Source organism: Onychomys torridus, chromosome 19, assembly GCF_903995425.1.
Source record: "Onychomys torridus chromosome 19, mOncTor1.1, whole genome shotgun sequence".
NCBI classification, from domain to species: domain Eukaryota; kingdom Metazoa; phylum Chordata; class Mammalia; order Rodentia; family Cricetidae; genus Onychomys; species Onychomys torridus.
The window spans coordinates 64,414,470-64,424,271 of NC_050461.1; the positions used below are offsets into that span (position 1 = coordinate 64,414,470).

At 37.3% G+C, this 9,802-nt stretch overlaps 1 pseudogene; it reads left to right on the forward strand.

Moving 5' to 3' along the window:
* The first annotated feature begins 7,348 nt into the window (after positions 1-7,348).
* LOC118570336 lies at positions 7,349-8,200 on the forward strand (annotated as a pseudogene).
* Positions 8,201-9,802: the final 1,602 nt, after the last annotated feature.

Genomic DNA, 9,802 nt, shown 5'->3' on the forward strand with positions numbered 1-9,802 from the left:
TGTGGGGAATAGGGGAGGGATAACTTACACTAAAGGCTTCCATCCTCCCTAAGGTGACCAGTACACCCAAGTATGCAACTCACACCTCCCTTTCCAACAAGTCTAACTATTCATCCAGGACTCTGCACACATTCTTCTTCTCTCATGGGAACACCCCAAAGTCTCAATCTCTTTGTTCTAGGACCATTTTCCTCCTTCTCCATGCACAGCTCTCCTAAGTATTTCCTCCAGCTACAGTTCAGTACATTTACCTGTTTCTGTGTTTCTTTTCTATCAATAATTACTTAAAAAATTGCAAATCCAGTCAAGACCTTGTTCCACTCTTCTTGCTCCTCTATATTCATAAAATCCACAATGTCTCTGAACTCTCCCAGATATGTAATTGATTTCTCCTGCTCCCTTTCCATACATGGCCACAAAAAACAATGATAGCTGCTGGTCAGGGGCTATTGTCTCTCTATATAGCCAAGAGAACCAGGACCTGTCCCAACAATTAAGGAACATCCTGAGGCACCTGGCCCAGTGACTTCAGATATTGGGGAGTAAGTGACATGAAGAGGAAGAATTGCAATGGAGCCTGCAGCCCTAATTTTTGCATCAAGAGAAGCAAAAGGGGAAAAACATAAACTCAAGTATGTTATTCCTCTACAGAATATTATAAATTCCTCCACTAAAGATAAAAGGGGATTTTCAATCTAAAGGAAGAAGCCAATGTTCTCAGGTTCATAAGTTCTAGCACAGAAAAGAGTTACAGGAAAAATTCAAACATATCTCTTCCAAAAATGACTAATCCTATGACAATGATTTTTTATGAAAAGGATCTGGAAGAACTAGGCAAGGAATACAGAACAATGTTTAGAAGTATGTTTGAACAACTCAAAGAAGACATATGTATACACAAAAATAGAACCAAACAGATGAATGAAAAGGGGGAGCCATTACAACGTATTAAAAATAAAACTCAAAAAGAGAATTGTGGAAGAAAAATCAAAACTGATATGATGCTAGAAATGGAAACTTCAGTAAGCCAAATAAAAACCTCCCTAAAAAGCCTCACTAACAGAATGGATCATATTTGAAACAGATAATCACAAATGGCAGATAAAGAAGAGCACATGGACTATTCTGTAAAGGTCAATGATAAACTAAGAAAAATACAGAAATGAAACATGGGAAAGCATTGAGACTTAGTAAAAGATAAAACTATTGAATGATGGGTGTAGAAGAGGAAGGATACTATTCCAAACTCTTTAATTATATATATGGACTCTCTCTGTTCAAGGATTTAAACCCAGAGACAATTATTAAATATTAATTTTTGTCAATGTAGAAATGTTTGTTCATTTTCTTAATATTGAGGTTTAAGTCTATATTGAAATAAGTCAAGACAGACACTTTAAACAGAGATACAATTTTGAGAAAATTTTGTTCTTCTATTTAACTGATCTTTTAAGTTTACTTAGAATTCATTTTCAAAAGCAACTTATTTCATTGGAAGAAGATGTAACATGTTGGGTTCTTGGGTTATGAAAGGACAGTCCTGTTAAAAAAATCTTCAGTGGATAGTTTGGAATGATTTGCAGCCAGGAAAATTAAGTTTACAGTGAATGTACTGGTTTCTCTGAATGTGAGTGCCCCATGTCCTACTTCCTGACATTCTTCTGGTCCTGTTCACATGCACTGCCTTTTTCCTTATCACGAATTTTTAAAATACTTACATCATCTACATTTCCCTTCCATACCGATAATTCTCTAAGACTTCTATAATATTGTGTCTAGCTGGGTCCTGGACATTTCTGCTGGAATGTCTAACAGTTATGACAATCCTTCAAAGTCTAAGAGTAACTTGGTTTGCTTTCTGACATGTGATTTCCAAGCAGACTTCCCCATATATGGTGATGGAAATGCTGAACATTAATAGCTTTCAAAAACTTAGTATACATTTAAGACATTAGATGTATATTACCTACAGAAATATTTATAAATATTTCATTTCATGTGGTAATGGACAATTATATGTTTACGTAAAATAAGTAAGAAAATACAAGGTAGGGTGAGTTTAATGAGAATGGTCACCATAAGCTCATATATTCACAAGCCTAGTTCCTAGCTGAACTACTCCAGAAGAAGGATTAGGAGGTATGGTCTTCTCGGTGAGAGTATAAAATTGTTGAAGGAAGTATGTCCATGGGGATGAGTCTTGAGCTCTCAAAAGTCTACTCCAAACTCAATGTCTCTCTTTCTCCCTACCTGCTCCCTAAAAATCAGGATGGAAATCTCTCAGCTACTTCTCCAGGGCCATACCTCCCTTTTCTCCACCACATTCTCCACCATAATGATAATAGACTAACACTCTGAAGTTGTAAGCAAGCCACCCTATGAAGTGCTTTATTTTCTGTAAGTTTCCTGAGTGATGGTACCATTTCACAACAATAGAATAGTGACTAAGTCCCCCACCCCCAGTTTATCCAAGAGATCTTAGTAATTTCCCCTTCCTGGAGCCCTCCATGCCTGTCACTCTTAGGTTCCTCATTTTTACCTAGCTTCTCTGGGGTTGTGGATTATATCCTGGTAATCCTTTGCTTTGCATCTAATCTCCACTTATGAGTACATGCAGTGTTTGTCTCTCTGGGTCTGAGTTACCTCACTCAGGATGATTTTTGTTCTAGTTCCATCCAATTGCCTACAAATTTCATGTCATTATTTTTTTTTAATCACTGACTAATACTCCATCTTGTAAATATAACACAGTTTCTTTATCTATTCTTTAGTTGAGGTGCATCTAAGTTGTTTCCAGGTTCTGGCTATTATGAATAATGCTGCTATGAAAATAATTGAACAAGTGCCCTTGTGGTATGATTAAGCAATCCTTGGGTATATACACAAGAGTGGTATTTCAGGGTGTTGAGGTAGGTTGATTCACAATTTTCTGATAAATCATCATACTGATTTCCAAAATGGCTATGCACTTCCATCTGCAGTGGGGGAGTGTTTCCTTACCCATGTCCTCTCCAATGCAAGCTGTCCTCAGTGTTTTTTTTTTTTTACCTTAGCCATCTTACAGTATAGCTCACACTCATTTTGATTTGCATTTACATGATGGCTAAGGATGTTGAGCAATTTCTTAAATGTCTTTTAAACATTTGAAATTCTTCTATTGAAAATTCTCTGATTAGATCTGTACCCCATTTTTAATTGGATTATTTGGTATTTTGATATTCAGTTTCTTGAGTGCTTTATATATTTTGGACAAGAACATGACTGAATGGGATGGTTGAACTGGGGGAGGTTGGAGTAGGAGAGCAATGAAATAGATATCTTGATAGAGGGAGCTATTATGGAGTTAGCTAGAAACCTGGTGGTAGGGAAATTCCCAGGAATCCACAAGGATGACCCCAGCTAAGACTCCTAACAATGGTGGAGAGGGTGACTGAACATGCCTACCCCAGTAATCAGATTGAGGAATAACCTAACTGTCATCATAGAGCCTCCATCCAGTAAATGATGGAAGCAGATGCAGAGATCTAGAGCAAAGTACCAGGTAAAGCTCCAGGAGTCCAGCCAAAGAAAGGGAGGAGAAAATATATGAGCAAGGAGAGGTCAAGATCATGATGGGAAAATCTACAGAGAAAACTGAACCAAGCTCATGGGAACTCACTAACTCTGGACCAACAACTGTGGAATTTGAATGGGACTGAGCTAGGCCCTCTGCATGTTGAAGACAGTTGTGTAACTTGGTCTTTTTGAAGGACCCTTGGCAGTGCTATCAGAATCTATGCCTGGCATGAACTGGCTTTTCAGACCCCATTCTCTATGGTGGGTTGCCTTCCTCAGCCTCAATGCAGGGTAAAGGGTTTGGTCCTGACTCAAGTGAATGTACCAGGCCCTGTTGACACCTTACCCCTTTTGAGGAGTGGATGGGGGTGGGTTGGGGAGGATGTGGAGCAGGGAAGTGGAGGGAGGGATGGGTGAGGGAACTGTGGTTAGTATGTAAAATGAATAAAAAATTTTAAAAAAGTAGAATAGTGACTAAGGGATGTACTGTTCAAATTTACTTTAACAGATAAAATCAATATGTTAATAGGTCTCATTCTTACCTGGTATGCTTCTATAGATTCAGTACTTACTTCCTGTTGTGTTGTCAGATTTCCAGCCATTCTATTCAAACAGCTAAGCCTCTTACCCTTACTTATTCTCATCGACTGCAGCGTCAACACCTTTATTTTACTCCTTTTTCTCAACCTAGAACTCTCCCCTCAGCTGCCAGCTAAAGGGTTTTTATCAGGCTATGTTTCTCTGGATACACAGTATTATTCTTGTGTTCTGTGATGTCTTAAATTGCTATAGGGTCAGGGCTAGATAATAATTGGTAGACCCTAAGAGTCTTCTTCTACTAGATTGATAGGGGTGGACAATTCTAGGTTTTTTGAGAGTCCCTTAGCTCCTCATCATATTTGGCTTACACCATCCTCCCTCAGTGATTGTGTTGCCTTCAAGGGTTAACCTACACAAGACACTCACCCCAGGACACTATTGACTATTGACTAAAGCTTTTAAAATAAAATGGCTTGCACCTTCAAATATTTTATGTGTACATGTGTGCCTCTGTCTGCATGCAGGTGCTCTTTCCTGTTCACATGGAAAGGTACTTGTGTGGGACAGCTTCCTTAGTAATTTCTCAGACATGTTTTATGTTCTTCCCTTTGAGAAGTGCCTTTTCCTCATCAAGTATTCTCAGAATATGTTAGTCTTTCTGGTAAACCAGCCCTAGGTGACCTACACTCCTCTTCCAAATCCCTAAGTGTTCATCCTATAAATGCAGATCAGCACAGCAAAATTTTTATGTGAATTCTGGAGACTTAATACAGTTCCTATTTCAGGTAAGGAAAGAACTGAAGAGATTAATGAACTCCTTGGTTTTTAATACTTTAATGTATAGGCCACACTCATATCATGTATTAATTTTCACATTTTATACCACATACAGAAAGTAACATTGATCAGTAATTTATTTAATAGATAATTCTGTATTTTATCCCCTTAAAATATATACATATGTCTGGTGGAAAAATATATATTGTGTTTCTGCTATGCTTATCAAAACTGACTCAGACCTAGGCAGTTTTTGTAATATTAGAACACTATTTAAGCATAGCCTTTAATATACTGTCAGTGGTTGAGAACACATGTTCATGTTACAAAAAGAAACAGAGTATAGTTTGTGCACTAAAGATTATGACAGACATAGTATTGCAGATCAAAAACTTTGCTTTAATTCTGGCCATGTTCCTAATCTCAAGTCTCTACACTGCCCACATGGCATTATTAATTTTGATGGTGATTTTCCAAATATTCTGTGTAGTCTTGTATTTTCAATTAAGAGAAATTAATTGTCCATAACTAATTGTTATGCAAACCATGGAAGTTATAAAATGAATAGCATTGTAACAGTTATTCAAAGATTGTCACTTTTATGCAGTTCTCAGTTTATGTCTGGAAAGCCCCTAAACACAACAAAACCTTTAGTAATTATGTCTAATAATTTGATATGATATAACAAATATGATGGCTGGTTCTTGTGAAGAATCCCTTGACTCCCAAGATAAACGTCAGTCATTGGGAAATAACAGAGTGCTTCTAGGTTTGGGAGAGCCACAAGTAGTGGACAGGTCTCAGGGTGAAGATGGATTCTTGATTAATTAACCTCTTCTCATCATCTCTTCCTTGCTTCACTTACTGAGGGTTCAGGTCCTTATTTCTGATTCTTAAACATAGGGTGTATACTGATGCTCCACATTGTCTTCAAGATATCTCCAAGACCTCGTCACCATTTATGTTACAACAAATACCAATGAATTATAGCATTTATTTATATCTTAACTGATCTTAAATGACAGTCACCTCATTATGTACCACATAGAACAAAACACAGAACATTGGCTTGCTGTGTCAGTATCAGGAAACCTAGTATGAAAGCAGGAGAGTGTGAAAACACACCAATAACATCTGCAATACAGAGAAAGACAATGCTTGAACACACTTGCTCTCCCAAAACAAATGAGATCTTGCCAACTAACTTTATTTCAATTCCAAGTCATCAAATAAGTAATAGTGTACTACTGGATTATTTGCAGGAGTGAAATTGATTGAACATTGGTTCATATTTCTCTAGTTCTTTAAGAGGACAGAGCACTGTTTCCATGTGTTGTGATTTCCATGAATTGAAACTTAATGGTGAATTCATATATTTTTGAGGCATATTCAGTGCATCCGAATTTTATGAACACACTACTGATTTCATGTACATTGCTGCAAAGATGTCATCGGTGTGAATACAAGTGAACAAATGTACTGATGAATTCATAAATGTGTGCATTTCTGGGTGCTCAAACTATTACTTAAATGCAAATTCTGAGCAGCATGTGAATATTCCTCCAAAAAGTGAAGTCATACATGTTTCACTTACACACTGACTTTCATTTGGGAATTGGATGAAGCAATGTGAACACCACCAGCAGTTCTTGAAATTCTGGCATATATTGATCCTTACTAAGTGCTACCATTTGAAACAAAATTTATTTTACATTTCTATTGATTGATGACACCATAATTTGCACCAAAAACTTGAATTCTTCCCCTACTTATTTTTCCTTGAACACAGTGTTTGCAAAATTTCTGTTGTAATGGATCACATATTTTCACTCAATTGTACATTAAGTTACAAAGCTTCACAGAGACCCCTTCCTCTCCCACCACTCTCCTCACCCTAACTGTAATGATTTAGACATGAGTGTGAATATATGTGTTTGTGAAATAGGAAGAGATTTAACTCTTGATGTAACCATATTGAAATTATAATTTGAACACAGTAATTAGTACTATTTAACTAACAAATGAAGTTAAAAAAAGTTTGCTGGCTCTACCCTTTTTATTTTTCTGATTAACACAAAAAATGAACTCAAAATGGATTTTTTTTAAAGAAGAATAAGATGACAGAAGGCAGGTAGACATGTTAAATTCAGTTTCCTTCTTATCTTTGTTTCTCCTAGGCTAACTTTGCAATATTTTTAAATTTGATTTTTTAAGAAAAGAATGAGAATCATCTCTCTTATTATATACATCTGAAGACATCAACAGTTACACTGAAAGTTGTTATGCATGTCAAGATGACTTTGAGGTAGAATTTGGAAAGGTCTTGCTCTGCTGTCCATACAGAATTTCTAGAATTGAGCTAATGTGACTTCCTTGTCTTAGTTTACTCCACTGCTCCATGTATACAGAGTTCATCACTTTACTCTAAAAAATGTTTTGTGGGAGTATTTTGAAATAAAAGGTGCTCATTGACAAAATGGACTCCAGGAATTTAGCAATAGGAATGATATTCTTATCACAGAGTACAGTGGGAATACTGGGAAACTTTCCTCTTTTTTGATTATCTAGTCTTTTACCAGAACAAAAAGCAGTTAAAACCAATGGATTTTATTCTCATGCACATGATTATGGTCAGTTCCTTGATCCTTCTATTTAAAGGTTCATCCCACATACAGGCAGCTTTTGGTTTGAAACAATTCTTCAATGATTGGAGCTATCAACTCTTTCTGTATATTCTCAGAGTTTTGAGGAGCATGTCCATTGTCACAACTTGCCTCTTGAGTGTCTTCCAGGCTGTCACCATCAGCCATGAGAACTCCTGTTGGAAGAAACTTGAAGTCAAGTCTCCAAGGGACATTGGTCTCTATATTTCTGTGTGTTGTATTTTTTACACCATGGTAAATGTCATTTTCCCAGTGAATATATCTATAAAATGTAGGAAAAACATAACAAAATTTGACATATTTTGAATACTATACTGTTGTAGGTCATGACAAAACCACAGTCTCCTAATATATAGCTTTTTATGTTTCCTGAACTTCTGGTTTCTGTCCTCATCACCTGCTTCAGCAGCTCCATGATTGTCAATCTTTGCAGACACAAGTGCCAAGCCCAATACACTCACAGCACTTGTGTTTCCCACAGAAGATCCATGAAGTCCAGAGCCACCCACAACATCTTGGCCCTAGTGTCCACCTTTCTGGCTTTTTATACTTTCTCTGCAATCTTACATGTTTGTGCTTCACTATCATATGATAAAAGTCCATTGTTGGTGAACATCACAGCAATCTTAAAAATGCTTTCCCATTTTGGGCCCCTTCATCCTTAGAGTCAGGACTTTACCCTGTCCAGTCACTGCTTTCTATGGAAAAAGGATACAAAAGCTGCCAATGTGATTATAACAATATAACTGTAGACTTTTACAGAAAATCAAATATTTTCAATTAGTACACAGTGCTGCAAATATGTTGCTCCAATTGGTTGATAAACAAAATACTGATTGGCCAGCAGCCAGGTGGGAAGTATAGGTGGGATAAGCAGAGAAGGAGAATTCTGGGAAAAGGAAGGCTGAATGAGGAGATGTCAGCCTGCTGTCCAGGGAGCAGCATGTAATGGCACACAGGTTAAGCCACAGAACACATGGTGACATATAGATTAGCAAAAATGGGCTGAGTTAAAGTGTAAGAGCTAGTCAGTAGTAAGTCTGAACTAATGGCTGAGCAGTTTTAATTAATATAAGCCTCTGAGTGTTTACTTCGATCTGGGTGGCTATGGGACTGGTGGGTGAAAGAGATTTGTCCTGACCATGAGCCAGGCAGGACACAGAAAAAGTTCCAGCTACAAACAGTAGCTAAGCTGTTGGGCCATAGGTCTTTTGATATTTTAATTGACATTTTTATAACCTTTCCTTGTGACAAGCTGCCTTGAGGAAGACACGTTCAATATGTTTTCCTCAAAGTATCCCCACATTGTCATCAGGTGGACTGATACATAGTATCTTGGCTACTCTAAACATTTCATAGATGTGGTAGTTTGAGTGTAATTAGCCCATATAATCTCACAAGATGTGGCACCATTAAAAAGTGTGGCTGTTTTGGAATGAGTATAGACCTTTTGTAGCAAGTGTGCCACTGCAGCCAGGCTTTGAGGTTTTCTGTGCTTAGAACTCTGCCCAGTAAGTGAGTTGACTTCCTGTTGTCTGCAAGATGTGGGACTCTCTGCTACCATTTTCCTGAAGGCTGACATGCTCCCACCATGAAGATAAAGAACTGAACCTCTGAAACTGTAAGAAAGACACTCTAATTAAATGTTTTTACTTTAATGAGTTTTAATGGTCATGGTGTCTTTTCAGAATGATAAAACCCTAAGATAAAAGACATCATAAGGAAGCTATATTCCATGGGCACAAATCTCTGCAAGCAACGTTGCTGATAAAGCCATAAACATTCACTACAGGAAACCTGGCTTAATTCAAAACTGCTCCTCCATACAAACTTCCCAAATGCATTGTCATTTATAAACCCTTAACCATTTTTGCTGAAGATATTCCAAGTTACCAGGCCCTTCTGCGCTGATCCTTGTAATATCTACTGGCAACCAAGTGTGAAAGTAGGTATGTCTAACCTGTTATGACTCACAGCCATATCTTCTAGTAGACTCAACTTTCTGATGTTTCCATTATATTCTAAATTACTGATACCTCAATATTCAAGATGAATTTCTTTTGGAGAAAAATAGCATTCATACCATATCAGGCAAGGAAATAGGGCCTATTAGGAGAGGATGAACAAGGAAGATGAGAATAATAAGCATGAAGACTGAGGTATTGTACGCCAAAGGGTCTATGTAGGTGACTAGGACCCAGAAGAAAATGACAGATATCATGGGCTCCAGGTAGATATTTACACTGGTTTTGAGGAATTCGAATGTC